This window comes from Lepidochelys kempii, chromosome 3 (genome assembly GCF_965140285.1).
Source record: "Lepidochelys kempii isolate rLepKem1 chromosome 3, rLepKem1.hap1, whole genome shotgun sequence".
NCBI classification, from domain to species: Eukaryota; Metazoa; Chordata; order Testudines; family Cheloniidae; genus Lepidochelys; species Lepidochelys kempii.
The window spans coordinates 110,532,119-110,557,904 of NC_136382.1; the positions used below are offsets into that span (position 1 = coordinate 110,532,119).

Here is a 25,786-nt window from a genome sequence, read left to right on the forward strand (position 1 = left end):
TGCGGTTGCATAAAGTTGAACGGGGCTCTGTTGCAGGATTGGGGTGCAAAATACTAAAAGAAAATCATGGAATCCATAATGATAAAGGATCTTCTCTGCAATTCATAAGATGAGGATTTTCAGCCTAGTGCTGAGAAAAATCTTTAAAAAGTAAAATCCACCTTACAAAATCAATGTTCTGAAGGAATCCATAGAGTTGCTTATGTATTGAAGACTTGGGCCCTGACCTTGCAATCTGTTCAGTGTGGGGAGACTCTGCTCAGTGGAGCCTTGCTGAAATTGCCAAGAACACTCTACACTGAGTAAAATTCAGCAAGTTTGACTTTGCAGAATTGGGGCCTATCCTACTAAATGACGGTGAAATTTCGGACAACTTTTTTCAGATCTTGACTTGCAAGGAAATCTGTACAAAACTTCTGTGCTGTAGCTAAGACAAGGAATGTCATTAAGAATTGCAGAGCTCTTCTACTATTGATATTACAGAAATGCTATTATGAATTATTAGTTCATTTCTGCTAGTGACCACAATGCACTAGGAACTGCACAAACACAAAAGAGGGCTATGTCCCAGCCCCTAAAGTGCTTACTGATAAGAGTGGTAAGCTTAATCTTAAAAACTGGTATTTGTGTTTGAACAATTATAAGAATGTTCTAAATTGAGCTGATTAAGTTTCATTCATTGAATTGTATGCTTACCTTAAGGAACTGTACTGCCATTCCCATCCCCCTGAATGAGGGTCTCCTATCCAGGTGAAGGGTAGGGCCTTGAAAGGGAGGTTCTGTTCTTGACTCTGGGATTCAGGGGCTGGTTAGGTCTCTGGGAGTCCCCCGGGATGATTAGAAGATGTAATTCTTCATATAGATTCTTTGTCACGTTTGCTGGACATAAGTGGAGAGAGAGTGAGAAGAAAGGGTGAGGGAACAGCTGACTGAGACTGTGATGCAAGAGTTTTGAGGGGATCGACAAAATTACCTGAAATGAGGAGGAAAATGAGGGCCCTGGTTGAACTGTCTCATAGACTTTAAGGGCAAAAGGGACCTTCATGATCATCTAGTCTGACCTTCTGCACATTACAGTTCACAGAACCTCACCCACTCACTCCTGTAGTAGTCCCATGTTCTCTGGCTGAAGTCCTCAAATCTTGAGTTAAAGACTTAAAGTTACAGAGAATCCACCATTTACACTAGTTCAAACCTGATCAGTTCCCCACGCTGCAGAGGAAGATGACCCCTGCCCTCCCCAGGGTCTCTGTCAATCTGACCTGTGGGAAAATTCCTTCTCAGCCCCAAATATGGCGATCAGTTAGACCCTGAGCATGTGGGCATGACCCACCAGCCAGATACCTGAGAGAGAAGTCTCAGTTACTCAGAGCTCTCCCCATCTAGAGTCCAATCTCTGGCTGTTGGAGATATTTGCTAATAGCAGTTGCAGATGGGCCATATACTTTTGTAGGCAATATCATAGTATCCCTTTCCTAAACATATCAAGGTCATTCTTGGAAACAAGTTACTTTTTTGCCCCCTCTACTCTCCTTGGAAGGTTGTTCCAGAACTTCACTCCTCTGATGGCTAGAAACCTTCATCTAATTTCAAACCTAAACTTATGGATGATGAGTTTATATCCATTTTTTTTCTTGTGCCCACATTGGCCCTTAACTTAAATAACTCGTCTCCTTGCCTAGCATTCATCCCTCTAGATTATTTAGAGCGACAATCAGCTCTCCCCTCCTCCTTTGTTTTGTTAGGCTAAACAAGCCAAACTCCTTAAATCTCCTCTCATAAGACAGATTCTTCTGATCATCCTAGTAGCCTTTCTCTACACCTGTCCCACTTTTTTTTTTTAAACATGGGAGATCAGCACTGCATGTATTATTCCAGATGAGGTCTTGCCAGTGCCTAATCCAATGGTAATCACGCTTGCCTATTGGCACTATCCCATTGCCATTGAGGACTGTGTGGAGTTGGGTGCCTATGGAGATGCTGAAGGAGCCGTAAGGGATAGTCCTGGACCAAGAAGGTTTAAAGCTGGTTGCTTCTAGGTGACCAGTCTAGTGCAGGATAATTGACTCCTTGCTAGCCCTATTGGTTCGGACAGTAGTCTAGGAGATAAAAAATATGGAATTTCCTGATTTTGCTGGGTAACATAACTAGGAATTTACATTACTATGCAAATTTAGGTGAGAGTTTATTAGGAATTAACTTAAGTCTCACATTTAAAATGGTAATATTTGGCTCTGAATCTTGAAGAACCACACTCATGAAAGCTCAGGATCTTTTTGAAGCAGTTTAGAACAGACTGCATTTTGAAGGTACCTAGTATCAGGGTTCCACTGAAGTCAATGAAGAATTAACCTTGTGGAGATGTATTAATATTCTAAAGCCATTAGCCCTGTGAATGCTGGGGAGCCCTTAAATTTTGTGAGCTTTAGCAAGGGTTGTGTTTACCAGCTTTTAAGGATATTTGAATCTGGATCTTAAATGGGAGTGTGTGAACAAGACTTCAGTGTATTTGCCTGCTTGCTACAGCCTTTTGATATTGGCCAGCAGGCAAATGCAGCCCTGTCTGACAGTTCGGTGTCTTATTATTTACTCTGTATAAGCCTGTAAGAGCATATCTTGTGCTGATCACTGGAGCGTTCTGCATGGTGCGCATGTGATGTAAGAATGCAAGTTAGCAACAAAAAACAAAACAACCTCCCCTTTCACTTATGCACAGATTAAGAATAGTAATAATCTGATATTGTAAAATATGTGCATACTTTAACCCATTGCTTTGATTTTGGCGTATGAAGGGTTATCCTCACGAAATGTCAGTGGAAATCCTGCTTTCAGGGCAGCCTACAAAAAGTGAGAAATGTAACAGTGAGCCTTTTAATTGTTTTGGAAGGAACAATTAAATACCTGAACTTAATAATGCGACTGGAAGTGGGAGTACTGGGGTATGGGGATAGTTGATTATCAAGTGCATTAGAAACAAAGGAAAAGTTTATCAGGTGTTGAAAACATTATCTTAGCATCTAATTCTTAGCCTTTGATTGATAATTGTTTCTATTCTGGACTTTAGTGAAAGTTGTGTGAGCTTCCTGGAACAAAGAGTAACTGTTGCCTCTTTGTGTATTTTAGGCTGTACAGAATGGCCAGGTCTCATGTAGCCTCATGTGACATTTTATGGCAAATATTTGCTAATATGCAACTTATTTGCAAATGACCACAAACCTCAGGTTAAGTTCTGTATGTCCTGCCTCAAGGAGTGGCAGGGGTAAGAAATGGAGCAGCACAAAACTTGGTAGCTGGGACAAGTTAGTGTGTGCTCAAGGGTGTTTTGGGAAGTCGGAGGCAGCTGTTGGGGGTGGGGAGAAGCAAGAACAGCTGTCTTTGTGGGGCTGTCTGAGTGAAAAGTGGGGGGTGAGGGAGCTGGAGGGAGTGGCTGAGGGAAGCTGGGTTTGGGATGTCCAGAAAGGAGGATGGTTGGGAGAAGATGTGGGGCTGGAGGATAGGTAGATTTGGGGGGAAGGGGTGTCCAGGAGGCATAGCTGAATAACCTGGAGAAGAAAAGTATAGCTGGGTTTGTGGGGGAATTTGTGGAAGCTGGGACCTGACTGGATGCTCTAACTGGTAGCTGAGGGGGAGATGGGATGATACTTGGCTCTCCTCACTTTCAGTCCCTGCTCTTGTGACTGCTACCTGTTTGTTCCTCCTGGCAGGTCCTTTCCTGCAGGGATCTAGCAGTGGGGAGCAATGAGATAGCAGCCATATGGCTGCTTAGGAGGCACCACAGAGGCCTCTGGCTCTCTCTCTCTCTTTTTTTTTTTTTCTCCACAGCACTGCCCAATGTAGCTATACAGATAAAACATTTCAGTCCAGACCACGCCTGGGGCGTAGGTTTGTTTAAACCACTACTGCCTATGCCAATGGGAGGCATTCGGCTGTCGGTGTAGGTAATTCACCTTCCCGAGAGGTGATAGCTAGGTTGACAAAAGAAGTCCTCTGTCGATTTACTACAGTCTACACGGGGGGATGGAGAGGGGTGGATAGGTTGGGATAACTCTGGGCTTGGCTACACTTAAATTTTATAGCACTCTAACTTGCTGGCTCAGGGGTGTGAAAAATCACCCCCCTGAGCGCAGCAAGTCAGAGTGCTTTAAAGCATGAGTGTAAACAGGCTTCGAGCTCGAGCACTGAGAGCCGTGCTTCCAGCGCTGGGAGCTAATCCCCTTGTGGAGGTGGATTACCAGGAGCGCTGGGACAGCTCTCTCCCAGTGCTCATGGGCGACCACACTCGCACTTCAAAGCACTGCCATGGGAGCACTCCAGCAACAGCGCTTTGAAGTTTCCAGTGTAGCGCTGCCCTCTGTCTCTCAGGGGCATGGATTTCTCACACCCTGAGACACGTAGCTATGCTGATGTAAGTTGCCAGTGTAGACCAGCCCCGGGCTTTGATTTGTGTTCAGTATTTGAATTTCCATTACTGAAGTTGGCAGAGTTTCTTAGATTGTCTGAAGGATCTTGAAAACGCCTACCACACAGCTGTTTTCTCTGCTAAATGTAGAGAGTATTCCAATGGCGGAGTCCTTCTGTTAAATTGGGAGGGGGGGAGCGTGTGTGTGTGTGTGTGTGTGTGTATTTTACTGGCTCACACCAAGGTCACATAGGAGAAATAACATTGATTTAACCATATGTTATAGTCACTTGGTATATGATTACTCAGAGAAAGGAGTCAGACATTTTCCAAGTGTTTTGTTGAAGTCTAATGACTTGGCTTCTCTTTCTCGTCTTACCTCTTCAGACCATCACATCACACACAAACCCACGTACACATGACCAACTGCATTCTAATATGATAGGAAGCAAGTCAAGGCAAGTTTACCAGAGCTGCTTGTTCCAAATGATAACACTGTCCTATTAAGTATCCTCAAGCATTTTACAGAGCAGAGGCATGCACCAGTAAATAATCAGCTACTACTTGAGGGTCTCCATCTGTGAAATAAGGAAACAGTGAGCTAGTGTGATGTTTGATTATTTAAGGAGCCATTTAAATTGTTTGTTTTTTTATGAATAAAAACATTAGTGTTTAAAGGCTTTTGATTAATACTTCTGTTATTTCTGCTGATGTCTTCATCATTTGAGAAGTTCTGTTTACACAAAACCCCTTCAACCAATCACTGATCCTATATCAGATACTCCTACTGTAGCATTAAATTAGTAATTCTTGGCAGTATGTTATTTTCCATACTGAAATCCATTAGAGCGTGGCAGAGATAACACTGACAATAAACTGTCTGCAGGATTACCTGCAGCATTTGGGAAGCACTGGACTTCCAATAGAAACTATTTGACAGCCGTGTGTTCCTCCTGAGCAATGGTTCCTAATCTTTCTTGTGAGGGAAGTGGGCAAGGGGGAACAGCTATATCACCAGGCTGACATCTGCTCTATTATTATTACTGGTGGTAATAACCATAATATGTACCATTGTGCTTTGCCTTCTGTTCATTTAAGTGTACTGGCAATAGACTTCGGGGTGCAGATAGTTACTTAGTCCGATTTCCTCTATTAAAATGAACAGTAGATAGTGCAGCACAGAAGTTCAGAATTTTATTAGAGACGGGTCTCCTGAATCTGAGGCCTTGTCTAAACTGCTACTTTACAGTGCTGAAACTTGCAGCGCTCGGGGTGTGTGAAAAAATACCCTCCTGAGTGTTGCAAGTTTCAGCACTGCAAAGTTTCAGCAATCCCAGCACTGGGAGCTACTCCCCTTGTGGAGGTGGTTTTCTTCGTGGTCTTTGTTTTTGTTTTTTATAGTGCTGGGAGAGCTCTCTCCCAGTGCTGGTGCCACGACTATGCCTTAACGTTACTAGTGAAGACATACCCTTAGTCATGCAAGGCCATTTTCTGTGTTTAGGAGGCATTATTTCAGATCTTTGTCATCTTTCTTTGTATTCTCATTTAAGACCTTATCCTGCAAATGGATCTCCAAGCATGGACTCTTACTTCTGTAAACAATCCCAAACAGTACAGAAAAATTTGGGATGTAATGTTCTGAAATAGGTGAACGAAGTTCTTACCTGGTTTCAGTGACACTGAAAAACAAGAAGCGGCTAGGCTGAGTGTTTGTTTTATTATCTTCTTTCTCAAGTATCACTTTGTTTATCTTTAGGTTAGTAGAGACTACTCCCTGTGGTTAGCCTTTTCTTCTAATTACATGGAGCCACCCTTCCCAAGTCCTTTGATTTCTTATTTGAATTTCTGCTGTCCCCCTGTAGACTTTCAATACCCTTTTACAGGTAGTTTCTCAGGGCTGGCCTTAGGGTTGCCAACCCTCCAGGATTGTCCTGGAGTCTTCAGGCATTGGAGTGATCTTTATATAAAGATGTTCATATGATGAAATCTCCAGGAATATGTCCAACCAAAATTGGCAACCTTAGCTGGCCTATGGTGAAAAATTAGGGCTACTCAGTTACATTACTAGGGGGTGTGAAAAGTCCACGCCACTGAGCAGTGTAGTTAAGCTGACATAATACGAGGGTGACCAGATGACAAGAACAAAATATCAGGAGACCTGGCAGGGCAGCCGCAGGCCAGGGCCAGGTCTAGGTTTTTTGCCGCCCCACGCAAAAAAAAAAAAAAAAAAAAAAAGCCAGAGTGCGGCCGAAGCAAAATATCGGGACAAATGGTGTCCCAACCATACATCAGTCGGGATGTGGGACAAACAACTAAATATCGGGACAGTCCTGATTTTATTGAGACATCTGGTCACCCTACCTAATACCCTGGTGTAAACAGCAATAGGTTGACAGAAGAAGTCTTCCCTCAACCTAACTATCACCTCTTGGGGAAGTGGCTTAACTATAGCAATGGGAGAACCCCTCCCAACTGTAGCTGTAGTGAATGTTTAAATTGAAGAGCTACAGTGAAAGTTGTGTGTTAAGTGTAGACATAGCTTTGGTTTGTGTGGGTTTTCTCCTTTTTGTCCCTAAATAGTCTTCCTCAAAACTTATATAACTTCCACAAACTTATAATGCAGGATTCTAAATTGATTTAACATTTAACAAAACCTGACTACTTTTCCTTGCTACCAGGCTTATTCAATGGGCAAAACCCATTGAATTTAATTGAAAATGTATATCGCTCATTGACCTAAGTACTTTGTTGCTGTTTTCCTTAAGATTTTCCCCTTAAGATGTTTCTTTCCTTTTTGTGACTTGTTTGTTAACACAAGTGTGAAGCAAATCATTATAGGATGAGGGGGTGAATATGTATAGGAAGGTGTTTAAGGGCCCGGATAGACACTAATCCCAACAATTTTCATCTCTGATGAAATTTTTGTTTCAGTACTGTCAGACGTCTAAGTTCATATTAACTATAGAAGAGAATTTTTTAAAGGAAGTGTAGACCATGGGCCAGATCCCTAACCCCACTTCACTTTACAGTTAACTTGAGTTTGGGCACCTGGGTTAGCTTACTGGGTGTGAGCATTCCTCAGCAAAGCCCTGCCTGTTTTACTGTGTCCTCACTGTTTCTGCATTTACCCATGTGTGTCTGGGGGTGTATCCTATGGTTCTTTGTGCTGAGATGTTGTAGGTATCTTTTCCAGTCAGTTGTGTCAACCGTGAGAGAACTAGTCTGTCCTTTGGGGCAATTGTGGGAAGAGTATTTGAGAACTATCCGCTCTTGAGTGATTTATTTATTTTTTTTGCTTGTGTTCTCACTGCAAAGTGAGCAATTTCCAAACTGAGTTAAAGTAGATACTGGACTCTAACATGCCCTCCCAACTGTGTAACTAGCCCGGTTTTAACTCCTCTCCAAACACAGGACAGAGATGTTTTTGTGTGAGGAGTACCTGGTTAAGAGCCTAGGTTAACAGTGCAGTGAATACAGTACCCTAAGATCCCGTTGTGTTGTGTAGAGAAAGTAGTGCCTGAAATGGGGTGGCTGAGGATTCCTCTGACTGCCCAGATGACAGCTCCCTCATCTGGCAATTGCTTTTAGTCTGCTGGCTGAGTCTCCCTTTCTGCTGCACCCACTGCTAAGCCACAGTATCAGCCCTCCTCCCGAATAGCTAGCTACCTTTGCCTGTTTGACTGGCATGAGTGTAAAACAAGTTGAGTAACAGTTTCTTCGAAAGGTGAACTGTAAATTATTTAAAATCCACTTTCTTCAGGAGTAGCTCCTGTGTTGCCCCACTGTCCAGTCAATGAGGAACAGTCAATATATGAGCAACAGAATATTTTCTGGTTCTTTGAAGCAAGGAATTCCAAAAGCAGCGTTTGAACTGATTAATTTGCAAGTGGGGTGGGAGTGCATAAGTCCATGATCCAGGGATATCTTTTCCCAAAACACTATTTGCATGTTATTTCTTTCTTTCTTTTTTCTCTTTATTCTCCTGCACATTCAGGTGCATGAGGTGTCCAGCTGTTTCCACCACTTTTGTTCTTGTGTTGGTCTGTTCGGACTTCTGAGTGTCATGTTGAGGTATTTGGCTTTTTTCTATTGTTCAATGTAATGTTCTCAGGTGGTGTCCATATTATCACTTGAACTGGAAGTTGTGGTGGTGGCGGCATCCTTCTAGCATGTCCTAAATATATCCATCATCCTCTTCTCTCCATGTGTGATGCTTTAGGTTGGTTTGCTCTACTTAGACTTTCTAATGTTGCAAGCAAGTCTAATTAATTCTGAGGATCTTCTGCAGGCATTTACTTTGGAATAACCTAGCTATCAATTTGTCATAGATTTTCATGGCTCTTTTCCATAAATGATGACAGGCACGATGCTGGTGTCAAAAATGTGTATGTTTGTATCCATTCCAGTCATGCTATTTTCATAAACTTGAAAAGATTGGGAAAAGTTGTTTGCTGCTTTTGGTGTTCGTTGGTTGACATCTAACATGGTGTCGCCATCATTGCACATCTCACTCCGTAGTTAGGTAAAATAACTTGCTACTTCAAGTATTTCTATCTATTCTGATGGTTGCTTTGGGGACATTGATAGCCATATGTTTTGCCTTGTTGTTTCTTCCATTTGGAGCTATGCTGATCTAAGCAGAACAATGTCATCAGCAAAAATGAAGTCATTTGGTACAGTCAAAAAGTAAAATTTGCTCTTCAAGAGAACCTTTATGAGCCATGACTGCTTTAGCAGCATCTAGAGAAAGGGATAGATTGAGCTAGAGTCAGGGAATAGTCATTGCGCCAACTGTTTGAACGCTATCCAAAAGAATATAAAATTACCCCCCAAAAATAAAATGAGAAACATGCAGTATACAAAACTACTACCTCGTATCAGTTCTCCCCTGGTGCCTAAATGCTTCATGGTAGGTGCATAGAGCTTGTGAAATTGCAGAACGATGCTTTCTTGGGAGCCAGATGATGCAACTGAATATGTATTGGTAAAGTAAAGAAATACGATTTTAGGTCACCTGTATTATTCCAAACCCTTTGTTCTGAATGATAATGGCGCCTCAGTTTATTCCATGTCTACTCTTCAAGTATACACAGGTAAGAGGGTAGAACCGATAAAAACAGACTTCTGTTAGGCGGATGTCACGATCTAACTTGCTTTTTACATTGCACTTATTGCCATGAAATCTAGGTACTCCAGCTTGGCAGCTGGAACCTGTGTGTGTTATCTTTTAATGCTCACTTAATGAACCCAAATTAGTTTCTAGATTTTAAGGATAAAAAGCTTAGTAGTCATCCTTTGTTCTTTCTCTTCTTCCACAGCCACATAAAGGCTTGAGGAATAATAATGGACCAGAGTGACATGAATTGAAAGAGTAGAACAACTCTGATTATAGACACAACTGAGGCTTTGGAGTTCTTATTTATTTATTCCTTTGGCAAGTTACCTTTTTTTTAATTTTCATTGTGTTGCTCTCTGTGGGATTGAAAGCAAACCTCGTACATGGAAAAGGTTGTAATTAAATATAAAAAATTGCTAACCAATATAATCTGCTAGAGACAATGCTTGGGCATGCTAATACTTTCTTGAGCAAAAGGCTTTGTGAATGCATTCCTCTTCCTACAAACTGCCTTAGGATCTTCTCTTCAGGTATTTGCAGAGTTTTCTTCCCCATTTCTTTTTCTGACTTTGACAGCCATCTTAGGTATATTTACACTGCAATAAAAAAAAACCATGGGCACTAAGTCTCAGCACCCCGGTCAGCTGACTCAAGCTGGGATTGCTGGGCTGTGAAATTTCAGCTGGAGCCCGGGCTCTGAAACCCTGCCTGTGCCATGAGTCTTTTATTGCCGTCCTAAAGGCCCTGGTATGGCTTACTGGCAAGAGCCGGTGCACTGTACTGGGGCAGCCCGGCTACCCCAGGGGGCAATTGAAAGGGCCTGGGTCTCCCAGCAGTGGCTGGAGCCCCAGGCCCTTTAAATTGCCTCCAGAGCCCCACTACTGCAGCCCGGGGTAGCGGCTGCAGGGCTCCGGCAGCTATTTAAAGGGCCTGGGGCTCCCCTGCTTCTACCGCCCGGGCCCTTTAAATAGCCACTGGAGCCTTGCCACCGCTACTCCAGGGCTCCGGCGGCTATTTAAAGGACCGGGGCGGTAGAAGCAGGGGAGCCGTGGGCCCTTTAAATAGCCCCTGGAGCCCTGGGGTAGCGGAGGCTTCAGAGGTTATTTAAAGGGCCGGGGCTCCAGCTGCCTCTGCCACCCCAGTCCTTTAAATAGCCGCTGGAGCCCTGCTGCTTCCCCAGGGCTCCGGCGGCTATTTAAAGGGCCCGGGTGGTAGAAGAGGGGAGCTCTGGGCTGCTGCTGCTGCTACCCTGGTAGGGGGGCACTTACCTTACAGGGTGGGCTGGGGCTGGCCCCAAAGTACTGGTAAGTCACTTGACTTACTTTCACCCCTGTGTGTAGCCTTCCAAAGCCCCAGTGGCCTGGGTGATGAGATTCTGAGAGGAAATTGAACCAGAGTTTTCCACATACAGTGCAGTAAATGAAGGATTACTTTGGTTACTTGCCACCGAAGGACTTTTCAAACAGGGTCCTCTCTTTGGGTATGTCTACACTTGGAGCTGGGGTTATGATTACTAGTTTAAGGACACATTGTGCTAGCTTAATCAGAGCTAGGGTGCTAAAAATGGTGCTTAGCCATGGCAGCGCAGGTGGTGGTGGGGGTTAGCCACCCTCACTGTGTGCCTGTCAGAAATGCCCATCCGACATGGGGCAGTAGCTCCTCCTTCTACTTGTGCTGCCATGGGTATGCTATCTTTAGCATGCTAGCTCAGTTGGAGGTGGTGCAGGTATTTTGTTCCTCAGCTGGGAATCACACCCCCAGCTCCAAGTGTAAAAATGCCCTTAGATTTCCAGAAGTACTGAACTGCGAATGACTGATATCAGAAGTATTTTCCTTCTTGAATATGAATTAAAAAAATAAAAAATAGCAGCCAAGTGATTGATTTTTAACGTCTTCTAGCCAGCTGTGCATGTGCATAAAGATTGAAAGTGCAGTCACAAGAATTCCTCCCCCAGTGACCATGAAGTGGTAAGTCCCATGGACATTACAGAATTTTGACACGTGTGTCAAGGTGTTTCACATATGTCAAGACTAGTGAGTGTTGCTGCTTGCATTCATGATGTTTTAAACAGGGTGCAAATGATTTACTATGCTCCTTCATACATCATGTATTTTTCCCCCCTTATAGCCGATTAAGTGTTTTCTGCTTTCTGTAATACATGTTATGCATAATGTACAATTTTAGAAGAACAGGCTTGGAAAGCAGTAATGCTATGGAAAGGTCTAAGGGGTGGTAGATAACAGCAAAGATAGCTTTCAGTTTGATATGGTGGTAAATGTTGTTCATGGCTGTGATTGGATCCCTTCTATAATTCTGTGATTTCTTTTGAGCTACTCAGTAGCAGAAAGAGGACTTAAAAACTGCAGCGAAATTGTAGAAGAATTATTAAAATTCTGCTACTCTGAAACCTAAAATTAGTAAGGGGCTTGAGTGCTTTAAAAAAGTGGGAAGATTTAAGAGCTACATATGGAAAATGGAGTTCGCTAAATTCTGGCTAAGGAGGATGTGATAAATCTCATAAGTATTTGGCAGACAGGAGGCAGTTGAGGATTTAGTTGCTTACACTTTTCAAACACCAAAACTTCCTCCCATGTTGTCGTGAGTAGCAGAAGCCACATCTGTTCCCTGCTCAGCTGCCAAACCTGGACAACTTCCACAATTCAGGTCTGTGTTGCAATGCAAAAATATGTAGTGTTCTGAAAACTCTGACAGAGTGAAATATGTTTAATTTAATGCCAAATGAAATATGACACACAGTATGCATTGTACTGCACTGGGGACTCAGAGAGAGGAGACTAATGATGGAAAAAAAGTAGTGTTGCAAGGGTCCCTGATGCACAGCTTGGTCCTAATGTATAACGCAGGACATTGGATGGTGTAACCATTATTACCACAGTACTATATAGAATATAAATAGTGCCACATTATTAAAACTGCCATATTTTTATAAAAGTATAGTGATTCAATAATTGTTGTGCGTAAACTGTGGTGACCAGCCAACAATTTCTTGAGCTACTACAAGAAGGAAAATGATTTTATTTTATATAGCCTGTTGGCAAAGTTTAACAGTTAAAATGTTCCTAATTTTGCCCTTGCATGATACAGAGATGATTGACTATAGGGCTGGATTCAGAGTAGCAGCCGTGTTAGTCTGGAGTTGCTTATAAATAGCTCTGGCTATGTAATGTTTTATTTTAAATTGTTTTGTCTTCCTAAATTATATCAGTGGAGCTGTGAAGACAAGTAAAAATACCATTTAAATCCTAGGTCAGATACACTATGCCTTTATTATAGCCAAATTGTTTCTTTTTAAGGTAGTGAACAAAACTAAGGGGTATTTCTAGCAAGGTCTGTACTGGCCAAATATTGTTTCACCAGATCATCCTGTGGCTGTTATGATACAGTCATGTTTCAGCATATTGCTAGCATTTTGAGACATTTCTCTAGAGATGTGCAGTGATATTCTCGTGCTTTAGAAATTATAATGTTCTTGCTTTATTAGTTTTATTCATTTGATGCTTCTATTTATGTACTTCAGCCAATGAGAAGTATGGTATGTATGTATTTATTTATTTTATTTAACCATTGAATTTCATAGTCTGCCCAGAGTGTGTACAAATCACTTTATATTTATTGCTCCCTGCTTCTGGAAATGTGTGTAAAATGAATTTAACTAATTTTTAGCAGGTTTCTCCATCTTGTTGGTTTATAGAGTCACTGTGAGAGAGAGAGAAAAGTAAATCTTCAGTGACCCCTGAGGGACTCCACTTAATAGTATTTCCCATTTTTGAAGCACAGTTGTTCTCTCTGTATGTCTTATGATGTTTAAGCAAACACAATTTTCGTACCCATTGCTATATTTTAGTATAGGGCTTTTCTGCTTCACTGCAAAAGGAATTGTCAAAATGTAATAAACTTCAGCAGTATGAATGCTGAATGGCTCCAGTACCCAGATGAAAGGATCGTTAGGTAAATTACCTAAGTAGGAGGGAACACGTTTTAAAGTTCAACGGTGTTCAGGCACTACTCAGATCACTGTCAGCTTCTCCAGTGTGCTGCTCTGTATTGTGATGTCACATCAACCACTGGAGTATTCTGGAGCCTTGAGCCAGTGTATAGTGCTTTCCCTCACCATGAGGGTAGTTTTACTAGTGTTTTAATAAGCTAATCTTCGAAAGGGTTTAGAGTGTTTTATTTTAGTTAGCAAACTATGCACAATGCAGGGTTTTTTGTTTTTCTGTTTTGTTTTTTTTTTGGTTTGTGTTTTAGGTTTTTTTTTTTTAAAGCTGCACTTCCCAGAATAAATGATTTTTACTTTAGTTCCTCATTTCTTTAGCCTTGTAGATTATCTGCTTCCCCAGAATTGAGACAGGGTAATGACCAGTGTTGTTGCAGACTCTTTTTGCCATGTGTAGAACTTGACATATTGATTCTGCAGTTCCTGACATACCTATTTCTCATAAAGACACAACCCTTAAAAATTAACTACTTTTTAAACCATATTTCCATCTTGTCAAAGAGGGAAGCCAGTAGTAGCAAGTTCAGTTCTAATTATGTTTCTTTAAGAGTCTTTGATCCTCATTGCTTACAACTAGATTTATTCTCTTCAAAGGGAAAGATGCAGATACCACATAACCTCCCCCAGCCCTGTCAAAGGAGCAGACTTGTGACCCACAATGATGGTATTGTCCAGTGATCCTTCAGTTTATTTGAATTCCATCACCATGTTAATTTAGTCCAGTACTGCACCTGATGGACGTCGATTGTTCATCAGCATTTCAGGGTGAACATCCTACATCCACAGCAAGGGCTGGGGAGGTGGGAAACTTTTAATGTGTTGTCTTACACTTCCATTCAGTTATCTCAGAACTCTAGGGAACAATCTTCACAGTGCTCCTGTGAGGCAATTAGTATTCATTTTTAAAAGCAGTGCATGCCAAAGTACATAGCGCTTGTCTCCCCTACTGGAGAAACATTATAACCAGTTTTAAAATGGTATTATCCAGTTTTATATCTAGTTAAAGTGAAAGTGTGGACCTAGTTTTAGGCCATTTAATGTGGTCTCTCTTTCTCTCTTTCTTTCTCTCTCTCTCTCTCTTCTGCACTAATTTCAAGACAGCTTTTACTTTAGTCACCCAATGGCACACCTACACAGCCTGTGGAAGCCTGCAGCAGTGAGCCTCCTAACCTGGGTCAACAGACTCAGGCTCTTGCTATTGCACTAAAAATAGCTGCGTAGACAGAGCTTTGAAGTTGTGGCTTGAGCTCTAGAGCCTATCCCCCTCTCCAGGCTTCAGAACCAGCCCGAGCTTCTATGTCTACACAGCTGTTTTTAGCATGGTAGTGCGAAACCCTCAAGCCTGAGTCTGTCCACTCAGGGTGGAGACTTACTGTTGCAAGCTGTGTAGACATACCCTTAGTTTTCAGACTGGTTCACTAGAAGTCTTTCAGGCATCCTTAAAACACTATGGTTCTAACTGGTTTTAAAATTTCTAAAGACGTTTTAAAACTGCTCAGGAAATTTCTCTAATGTGCATTGTCTTTGTGGATCTAACTGACTTAGACACCATGTCACCAGAAGCTGTGGGAAAGTTGTCCGATTTCCAGTCTTCTACATTAATTAGATGACCCTTTTTTTCCTGTGTGTACAAAATGGGATGCTGATTTCCATGTTCCCAATGCTGCAGTTCCATCAGAAAAACCTTTAGTAACGGTGTTTGTTTGAAATCCAGATCATACTCACTTATCTTTACCACAGTCCCATTAAAAAAATAAGTAAAGCATGGGGCGTGGAATATGTGTACACAATTACTTACCTGAGCAACTGTCTGCGGAAATCCCTTGGCTTGGAGTTTTGGAAAGTCCTGATATGCTCTGACAGTCTAGGATTGGCTTCCCTTTCACTACAAATTCCATTTCTGTATTCTCTCATTTCTTTTGATACTCCATTCAAGGAGAGCGGGGGGGGGGGGGGGGGAGGGTGGACCTTTTGTAGTGATAATCAAGGTGGGCCATTTCCAGCAGTTAACAAGAATGTCTGAGGAACAGTGGGGGGAGGGGCGTAGGAGAGGATAAACGTGGGGAAATAGTTTTACTTTGTGTAATGACACATCCACTCCCAGTCTTTATTCAAGCCTAAATTAATTGTATCCAGTTTGCAAATTAATTCCAATTCAGCAGTCTCTTGTTGGAGTCTGTTTTTGAAGTTTTTTTGTTGAAGAATTGCCACTTTTAGGTCTGTAATCGAGTGACCAAAGAGATTGAAGTGTTCTCCGACTGGTTTTTGAATGTTATAATTCTTGACGTCTGATTTGTGTCCATTTATTCTTTTACGTAGAGACTGTCCAGTTTGACCAATGTACATGGCAGAGGGGCATTGCTGGCACATGATGGCATATATCACGTTGGTAGATGTGCAGGTGAACGAGCCTCTGATAGTGTGGCTGATGTGATTAGGCCCTACGATGGTGTCCCCTGAATAGATATGTGGACACAGTTGGCAACGGGCTTTGTTGCAAGGATAGGTTCCTGGGTTAGTGTTTTTGTTGTGTGGTGTGTGGTTGCTGGTGAGTATTTGCCCCAGATTGGGGGTTGTCTTGCAAACAGGGTACAATTAACTTAGGCTTGAATAAAGACTGGGAGTGGATGGGTCATTTCACAAAGTAAAACTATTTCCCCATGTTTATTTCCACCCACCCCCCACTGTTCCTCAGATGTTCTTGTCAACTGCTGGAAATGGCCCACCTTTATTATCACTACAAAAGATTCTCCCCGCCCCGCCACACTGTCTTGCTGGTAATAGCTCACCTTAAGTGATCACTATCCTTAAAGTGTGTATGGTAACACCCATTGTTTCATGATCTCTATGTAGGTAAATCTCCTCACTGTATCTTCCACTGAATGCATCTGATGAAGTGAGCTATAGCTCACAAAAGCTTATGCTCAAATTTATTAGTCTCTAAGGTACCACAAGTACTCCTTTTCTTTTTGCGAATACAGACTAACACGGCTGCTACTCTGAAATCCGTTTAGGTATAGTTTATCCTGGGGAACATTTTATAGAATCATAGAATGTAGGGCTGGAAGAGACTTTGAGAGGTCATCTAGTCCAGCCTCCTGCACCGAGGGAGGATCAAGTGTACCCTAGACCATTGCTGACAGGTTTGTCTAACCTGTTTTTAAAAACCTCCATTGATGATTCTATAGCCTCCCTATTCCAGTGCTTAACTACCCTGATAGCTAGAAAGTTTTTCCTAATATCTAACCTAAATATTCCTTGCTGCAGATTAAACCCATTACTGCTTGTCCTACTTTATGTGGCAATGATGAACAACTGATCATAGTCCTTAACATATCTGAAGACTGTTATCAGATGATCCCTCATTCTTCTTTTCTCAAGACTTGCCATGCCCAGTTATTTGACGTTTCCTCCTTAGATCATGGTTTCTAAACCGTCTCTCATTTTTGTTGCTCTCCTCTGGATTCTCTCCAATTTGTCCATATCTTTCTGAAAGTGTGGTACCTGGAATTGGACACAGTACTCCAGCTGAGGCCTTACCAGTGCTGAGTAGAGTAGGACAGTTACCTCCTGTGTCTTGCCTATGACAATCTTGTTAATACCCTCCCCCCCCCCCCCCGAATGTTAGTAGGCTTTTTTGCAATGGCATCACATTGGTGGCTCATATTCAATATGTGATCCACTATAACCCCCAGGTCCTTTTCAGCAGTACTACTGCTGTTCTCCATTTTGTAGTTGTGCATTTGATTTTTTTTCCCTTTTTGATTGTAGTACTTGGCACTTGTCTTTATTTAATGGCATCTTGTTGATTTCAGACCAATTCTTCAATTTATTAAAATCATTTTGAATTTTAATCCTGTCCTCCAAAGTGCTTGCAACCCTGCTCACAGTGGTATCATCTACAAGTTTTACAAGCGTACTCTCCACTCCATTATCCAATTAATTAATAAAAAATATTGATTAGTACTGGACCCAGGACAGACTGCTGTGGGACTCTTCTACATACATCCTCCCAGTTTGACAGTGAACCATTGATAACTAGCAAGAAGTTATTGTGGTGAGCTACAATAAGCTCTACAAAGCATAGGGTTACCTGTATATAACATGGGTCATACCAATTTGATATTCAGTGGTAGTGTTAATTGTATAAAAACTTGTGTTTCAGTGCGCAGATAGTTACGCTTTCCTTTAGTAGGTAGGACTGAATTTATGAACTGTCAAGGCAGTTAATCAGGCAGGGTATTCAACTTCAGGGGGTAAATTGGCTTCCATGACAACTATTTTGTTGAAGGTAATGGGAGCTTAATTAGGACATAGGGCAGAAGTTTTCATACAGTGGGGCACACTCCCTCTAGAGGGGCATGGTGACACTAGGCGGCTTGGGCTTCAGTCCAGTGTAGCGGGGCTCGGGCTTCAGCACAGCGGGGCTTGGGGAGAGAGCCAAGACCCACTGTTGTTTGTCTGAGTTGCGGGGCAAAACCAAAAATTGTAACTCTAAAGGGGGCGGGGGGGAGAGGAGGCTCAGCTCAAAAAGTTTGAAAACCAGTTCTGTAGGGCCAGCCATGCGTAGGCCTGTTATCCTGTTCAAACTGCAAGAAACAAAAATTCTGTAACAGGTGCCAGGAAAAGGGACCTTCTATGAGAGATGGCGTTTTACTCCAATGCCCCATTTATACTCTCCTCATTCCTCCTCAAATGGCAGCAATCAAGAAATATATTAGATAAAAATCTGCTATATTTCTGTTCAGAAAGGTAGTTTTTGCATATGTTCAACCATTCAAGCTTTATGTAGTCCGACGTTATTGTGCAAAGGCCCGTTGCTCATGACTGCGCAGAACACCTTTCCCTGGCAGTGAGGCAAGTGAAAGAGCATTACTAAAGAGGGTAGTATGCCTTTTTGTCGAAGGAAGTGGATTCCTTTCCCCCACTTGAGAAGTTTCTTGGCTCAAACTATAGTGTGTCAAAGTTTGACTCAGACTCACAATTTATCAGACCACTCTGTTTTATTAGCAAAGTTGCTCTGCTAATACATTTAGAAGTGAGCCCCCTGAGTGGGGCTTGTGTCTCTTAATTTATACAGTTTTTTGGAGAACAAGTTACAGAGAAGTTACAGACAAAAGAAGAAAAAGATTTTAGTCACCACCCTTCGAGATCCCTGAGACCAGTCACGTATCTTCAATTACCTGCCACCCTTAACAATCTCCTTTAACAGCTTCCAGTTAACTTAACTAATTGCCCTTCACACCTTCCATTCTGATGCCTGCTTCTTAGACATGCTGGCTCTATCTTAATTGCTTCTCCATTCAAAAGCTAACTGTCCCTACGTGTGTTCCCTCAGATACTTTGTAACATGTTTTGGCATGCCCTCTCATATACAATGTATTCAGCATGTCCCCTTATACAATGTTATACTTATACAATGTTATACTTCCACAAGTGTGCAGGGATACTTTTGATAACTTCTTGTTTTTGTGGGGTTTTTTGTACTGGCTTTCCTAACACATTGCATGGATTGAAATGATTTTTGACCCAGTCTCTTTCAACTAATAATGGGATTTTAATTGCCTTGTGCCCCACTAATGCTAGCCTCTGTCACCTACTTGTCCCACAATCTTCATGCGTTTCTTTCTTAAAAGGGGTAAACAGAACAACTTGGGTAATTATAGGTGTGTCACCTTGATGCTGATCCCAGATAGAATAATGGAATGGCTGATTTGGGACTCAAAGGATTAAAGGAAGGTAATACTATTAATGGCAATCAACATGGATTATGGAAAAATACCTCTTGGCAAACGAACTGCATGTCTCTTTTTTTTTTTTCCCCCACATGAGATCACAAGTTTGGTTGATACAGGTAATAGCGTTGAAGTAACAGACTTTGACTTCTGTAAGGTGTTTGACGGTATCACATGACATTTTGATTAAGATATAAAATAAACATTGCACACATTGAATGGATTTAAAACTGGTTGATGTATTTCAAAATGTGACTGTAAATGGGGAATCACTGAGTGGGAGTGTTTCCAGTCAAGTTCCTCAGGGTTCTGTTCTTGGCCATAGGCTCTTTTATCAATGGCCTAGAAGAAACCATAAAATCCTTACTGATAAAGTTTGCAGATGACCCAAACATTGTGGGAGGGGTAAATAATGAAGATGATAATGAACTCAGAGTGATCTGGGTCACTTGATAAGCTTGGCACAAGCAAATAATCTGCATTTCAATACAGGCAAAGGTACAGTAGAACCTCAGTTACGAACACCTCAGCCATGGAGGTTGTTCATAACTGAACTAAACATTATGGTGGTTCTTTTGAAAGTTTACAACTGAATATTGACTTAATACAGCTTTGAAACTTTAAGATGGAGAAGAAAAATGCTGCTTTTATCCATCTTAATTTAAATGAAACAAGCACAGAAACAGTTTTCTTACTTTGTTAAATCTTTTTTTAAACTTTCCCTTTATTTTTGTAGTAGTTTAGGTTATAACACAGTAGTGTCCTATATATTCTTTTTTTGTCTCTGCTGCTGCCCCGTTGCGTTCTTGCAATTCTAAATGATGTGTGGTTGACCAATCAGTTTGTAACTCTGAGGTTCTACTAGTGCAAATATTTAATGGTGAGGATAATTAAGTATTGGAACAACTTAACAAGTGTTGTGGTGAATGCTCCATCACTGGCAATTTTTAAATCAAGATGGGATGATTTTCTAAAATATATGGTCTAGTTCAGTCAGGAATTAACGGCCCTGTGGCCTGTGTATTATAGGATATCAGACTAGCCAATCACAGTGGTCCTGTTTGATCTTAAAATTTTGTGAACAATTACGTCTTGCAGGTTTAAGGAGGCTTTTAAGGCGCATAGTTTACACTGGTAAATTGTATGTTTACTTTTCTATCGTGTTGGATACTTTCTTGACGGTGTATTTGGAGGACAAAAGAAGAAAAAAAATCAACTGTGAGGTGGCCATGTGAAAATCCATCCATTTGAATGTAAACCATTTTAAGTTAGAAGTTGGACTTCCTTCTATTGCTGGGTTTGGTGACAGGATCTGGATTACAGCATATTGAGCTAAAGGGTAGTCTGCATCGAAAGTTTGCTGGTTTGTTTCTTTTTCCAGTCTCACTGGTTCAGTGCATTGAGAGTCCTATCAGACTGGAGACGTGGTTCTCAAGATTGGTAAGGGTAATTGTATTGTTTTGTGTATATTTTAGACTGCCTATAGCAGAGCTGATTAGTACTTAAACATCTTGCAGGTTATTTCTTAGTAATATATCCTGTCTGGTCGAGTGGAAGGGTCCATTATTTCACTCCTTTTGTGAGAGGAATCCCAGAGAACTGTCATTTGGTGAATAAGAACTGGTGTCAGCCACACATGACAATGGAATGAAAATCTGGGATCTCAATAAGTAACATTTGTAGCTTAATAAAAAGAAGGAAAGATGATTTGCCAGTGAATGAGAGTAGTTCCGATTTTGTTTTAGTGGATAGGGATGAGGCCGGGGGGAGGGAACGCATTGTTCTATCATGCTTCTCTGGCTCACTGGGTCTTTTTTATTTGTGATATGGTTGGTGTACAGGGTTCTCTGATCTTGTAAAGTGCTACAGGAGTTCCCAGGTAAATGGGAATCAAAGGGCTTTTGGGAACCCAACAGCACAATATGTATGTTTTCTAGAAAATATCCCTAAAAACCTAAGAGGACTGGCAGGCTGGACTCCCCAGGTTCTGTTCCTGTATCTCATACTGACTGGCTGTATGACCTTGGGCAAATCTCTTAACCCAGTGATTTATCAACTTGGCCAATGGGAAAGTGATCATAATACCAACTTCAGATGAGTAGTGATGCTTGCCTAAATGTTTATAGCATGCTTTGAGGTGTTCCGATGAAAGTTCTAAGGAAAACCAATCATTTATTATTGTTACTGTTGTGTTTGAGATTTATGAAGTTTATTATTTTGAAGTACAATCTTTAAATCCCATCTCTATCTTTATCTAGAGAAGTGTGACTCAAGTGGCAAAAAAAATAAAATTAATTTTGAGGCTTATCACAATTTTCTCTTAAAAAAAAAAAAAACTCTTTACGGTTTTCTTTTCTAAATCTGTGGGTTAATTACTACTTTATAAAAGAATTTGTTTTCCATTACCTTTTATGGAAATGACCCAATAAATATCCTGTTTGGCTTACATCTGTTCCTCTATTTTCAGAAATTTGAGGCAACCAAATATAGCAAAACTATACCTATACTTAACAAGTTTAACAGACTCACTACAGTAGGTTGCAACTTACTTCATAAATCTTTCTTAACAGCCTAGTATAAATTCCATTTATTTTAAATAACCCTAGTTAATTTGTCATCTGCTGAAATAAACTGGAATGGTGGCTACGGTGCCTGTGTTGTTTGGTATTTAGTTAACCCTCTTTGTAGGCATGTCTAAGCATCATTAATTTATTTAAATACAGTTAAATATTTTTATTTTACACTCCCCTCAATTTTTTCATCCATTGGAGTCTATTTTTGTTTGTGTATGAAAAGTTAGTGCCCTGACTTTAGCACAAATGTGATTATAAAGTTCACACGTGACTGGAGGGGGGGAGGGGAGATGTCGTTGGTGGCATAGGGTTATGATGATAGGGTCAAATCGTGTGAAGTACTCAGCACCTCTTGTGAGTTCCCTCAACACTCAATAAAGTCACCACTCAGGAGAGGCCAACCACTTTGCAGGATTAGGCTGTTACTAAAGAGTTCAGCAGAGGGATACAAATAGTTGCATGGCTTTTAGTATTACACTAACATTTTACCTCTGTACCATTACGCTAAACGTTATCCATGCTAACCTATACTGGAGCAGGTTTAACCTGCATGACATCTTTTTTACTTCTGAATTATCTGTAGTGTACATAACAACTTCTCTTCTTTCCTTTTATCTTACTGAAATACCCCTGTCAACATGAATATCTTCACAGGTGAGAAGAATGTATTTTTTTTTGTTTGAAATGTTCCCTAATATTTGCTGCATGACGTTTTCTTGCAAAACCTTTTTTGTCTCTGAGGCACACAGAAAATAATTAAGTTCTAGACAGACTGTAGGTTGTTTTATCACTGGTATTCTGATCTGATTTGTAATGATTAAATGTCAGTTGTGTGATAGTGTTTCTCCTTGGATATTTAACACACATTACTATTCAGGAAAGTTTTCTCGAGTCTTTCATGCTAAATTAAAGTTCTTTACCATCAACAGTTCTCCCACATACATCAAGATTTGCAACAATAAATATAAATTATAAATTGACAATTGGGACACTTTTAAAAATAGCGAGCCCTGTTTGGACCCTTTCTAGTTTGAGTATAATCTCTTCAGAACTAAACTAGTGAGTTTTATGCCAAGAGTGATCGGTGTGGTCCAAGAATTTGAATCTCTCCTATCATTGCATTCCAACTGGGATAGTAGACTAATTTTCCTAATTAATTGCTTGCTTTTAATTCAGAACTCAAAGTTGGTCAGTTTTATCTTTAATCCCAGCATTGTGAACAAAATGTGTGGTGATTTGCTGCTTAAGACTCTCAATCCTAGTTGTAAAATCTTGAAATGAACCTATACATGTTGGCTTCTATGGTAAGCTAAATGGAAGAAGGATGTAGCTTCCTCTTCGCATACAGTAGTCTAGTACTGCTTGCCATGATCCTGAAACTTAGTTATTGCTTAAATGTGGTGTTCAAGTTGTTTGACTCCCATTGTTGTGCATTTAGCCTTGTGCCTTTCTCGGCCGTCCTCTCTCAAGCAGGAAATTTCACCTCTGCTATGGAATACCAAAATGTGTCCTTCACCTTGTATCAATTCTGTTTTACAAGTCAGCAGTTACAGCCTTTACAAAATTTACTTTTTAAAAAAAATACAAGATGTAGTAAAGATGGTAAGAGAATATTGCAGAATAATTGGAGATGGGTGGATTCCCATGTCCTTTTTCCCCCTTGAAATGTTGAACAGCCTCTTGAGTGCCTGGATCATTTGGTTGTTCATGATATTGTCCACTGGATTTGTAATCATTTTTGTTGCCATAACTGATCGTAAGATGTCCAGGTGAAAAACTGATAGTTGAGATACATCTGGACAGCTACAAATTATAGTCCTCATTTGCCTGCCTGGCCTTCCTCCACCCCTTAACAATATCTCTACTGCTATATTTTTCTCAGCTCTTAATCAACATCCATTGGATGTCTTCTCATTCTGGTACACAGATGGCCTTTATGTGGGAGTTACTTGGTGAAATTTTATGGCTTATGTTATGCGGGAGATTAGACTAGGTGATTATAATCATCACTTCTGATCTTAAAACTGGTGAGTCACCTCCATGAATGCAAGTGAGCCAAATAATTCCTAGGTTAGAGAGATTAAAAAGGGAAAATGGGAGCACATGAATATGTGGAAATCAATTATAATATTAATGTAACCTCCATCTGAAATGCAAATACCTACTGTCTGTTATGCAAATCTAGTTCATAGTTATCTTTTCCATATCTCTATAGCCAGTTAATTGGCCCAGTCTCACTTCAGCACTGAGAGGGTCAGGTGACTTGCTCAAGATCACACAGGAAATCTGTGATCAACAACTTTATCCCAGCTCTCCCAAATCTTAGTCTAGTGCCCTAACTGGACACTGGACCTTCCTTCTACTCTAACCTTCATCTGTGTCTCCTGTTTGCGCTCTCTGCTCCTCTTTGTACCCATTTAATGATCAGTAATCGTAATGCAGGATTTTAGCACCAGGCCCTATATGAGTCAACAGAACAACCCTGGATTCCTAACCATAACCTTTGAGACTGCCACCTACAGTAGGTACTTTGTAGGTGTTATGACACTGTGCCTGGCATTTTTAGTTCTGCATTGTCATTATGTAAAAACAGTGCAGTAACTGACTGATATGTGTAGGTGTCTGAAAAGGGCCTATTGTCTGATGTCACAGTATCATTGATGTGTCTGTGAGCCTTGCACTCTCAAGTTTCTTTTTAAATTTCATTTTTATGTGTAGAGACTGGCAACATGGCATGTCAGAATATTTTAGCTGGGAGGTATGCAAACAGCTATTTTAGTATCTCTTTAGCAGCTGGGACACCAGTTTCCAGGTAAGCTTTGTATTTTGTCAAGCAAATACTGTTAGCTCAGAGACTTGCAGCATACTCTCATGAGAGTGTCAGGGTCCTCGATTCCTCCTCTTTGGTGTTTTGTTTCTGATGTAATTTATTCCAAGAAATAGTTAAGTGAGGTGTAATTTTTTTTTAAAGAGGCTGTATCTTGTATTCCTTTGTCTTGCCTACGCTGGGGTTTTACCACTATTACGGTCATTGATGTAGCTGTGTTGGTGCAAGCCCCAATGCAGACAGGCACCATCGTTACTTGCGCTGGTGGAGTTATTACCCTATCTTTTTAGTTTTGCCTTACTTCAGTAGTAGGGTAGCAGCTGTGTTAGTCTGTATCCGCAAAAAGAAAAGGAGTACGTGTGGCACCTTGGAGACGAATAAATTTATTTGAGCATAAGCTTTTGTGAGCTACAGCTCACTTCATCGGATGCATGCTGTGGAAAATACAGTGTGGAGATTTTAGATACACAGAGAACATGAAACCATGGGTGTTACCATCACTCTCGTTACAGTGTATATGGTAACACCCATGGTTTCATGTTCTCTGTGTATCTAAAATCTCCACACTGTATTTTCCACGGCATGCATCCGATGAAGTGAGCGTTAGCTCACGAAAGCTTATGCTCAAATAAATTTGTTAATCTCTAAGGTGCCACAAGTACTCCTTTTCTTTTTTCGGTAGTAGAGTGAACCAGTGCAAGTACATTAGTGGCTAGCCACTGATAACTGGATTTTGGGGCAAATTCCCAATATAGACAGGGCCTTATGGAGAGATAAGGGGCCAGACACAGGTCCTATTGAAGTCAATAACCAAAGTTTGTCTTCATTGTGAGGTGGGATTTGGCCCATGATGATATTAAAGAACCATAGTTCTGGCTGACCTTTTAAAAATTTAAATGATTGTCAATCCACCATTACTTCCTCCTTTCCTATCAGCCTCCTTCTGTCATGCCCCAACCATTTTTCTGTACCCTAACCTGCACTGACCACCTCAAAGTGTTGGGGGTTAGTGTTCGTCCTCAACTGATTCTTGGCTTCTCTAATGATACTGCCAACAAGGATGCCAATTTTGGCATGTAGATACTTGTACGTTAGGACCTGGGCTGAGACCCCCAGC

At 41.1% G+C, this 25,786-nt stretch overlaps 1 protein-coding gene across 7 annotated transcripts in view; it reads left to right on the forward strand.

The window, feature by feature from the left end:
• UTRN (utrophin) overlaps nt 1-25,786 on the forward strand; it is a 587,274-nt gene that overhangs the window by 68,232 nt on the left and 493,256 nt on the right. The gene's annotated exons all lie outside the window — the stretch shown is intronic.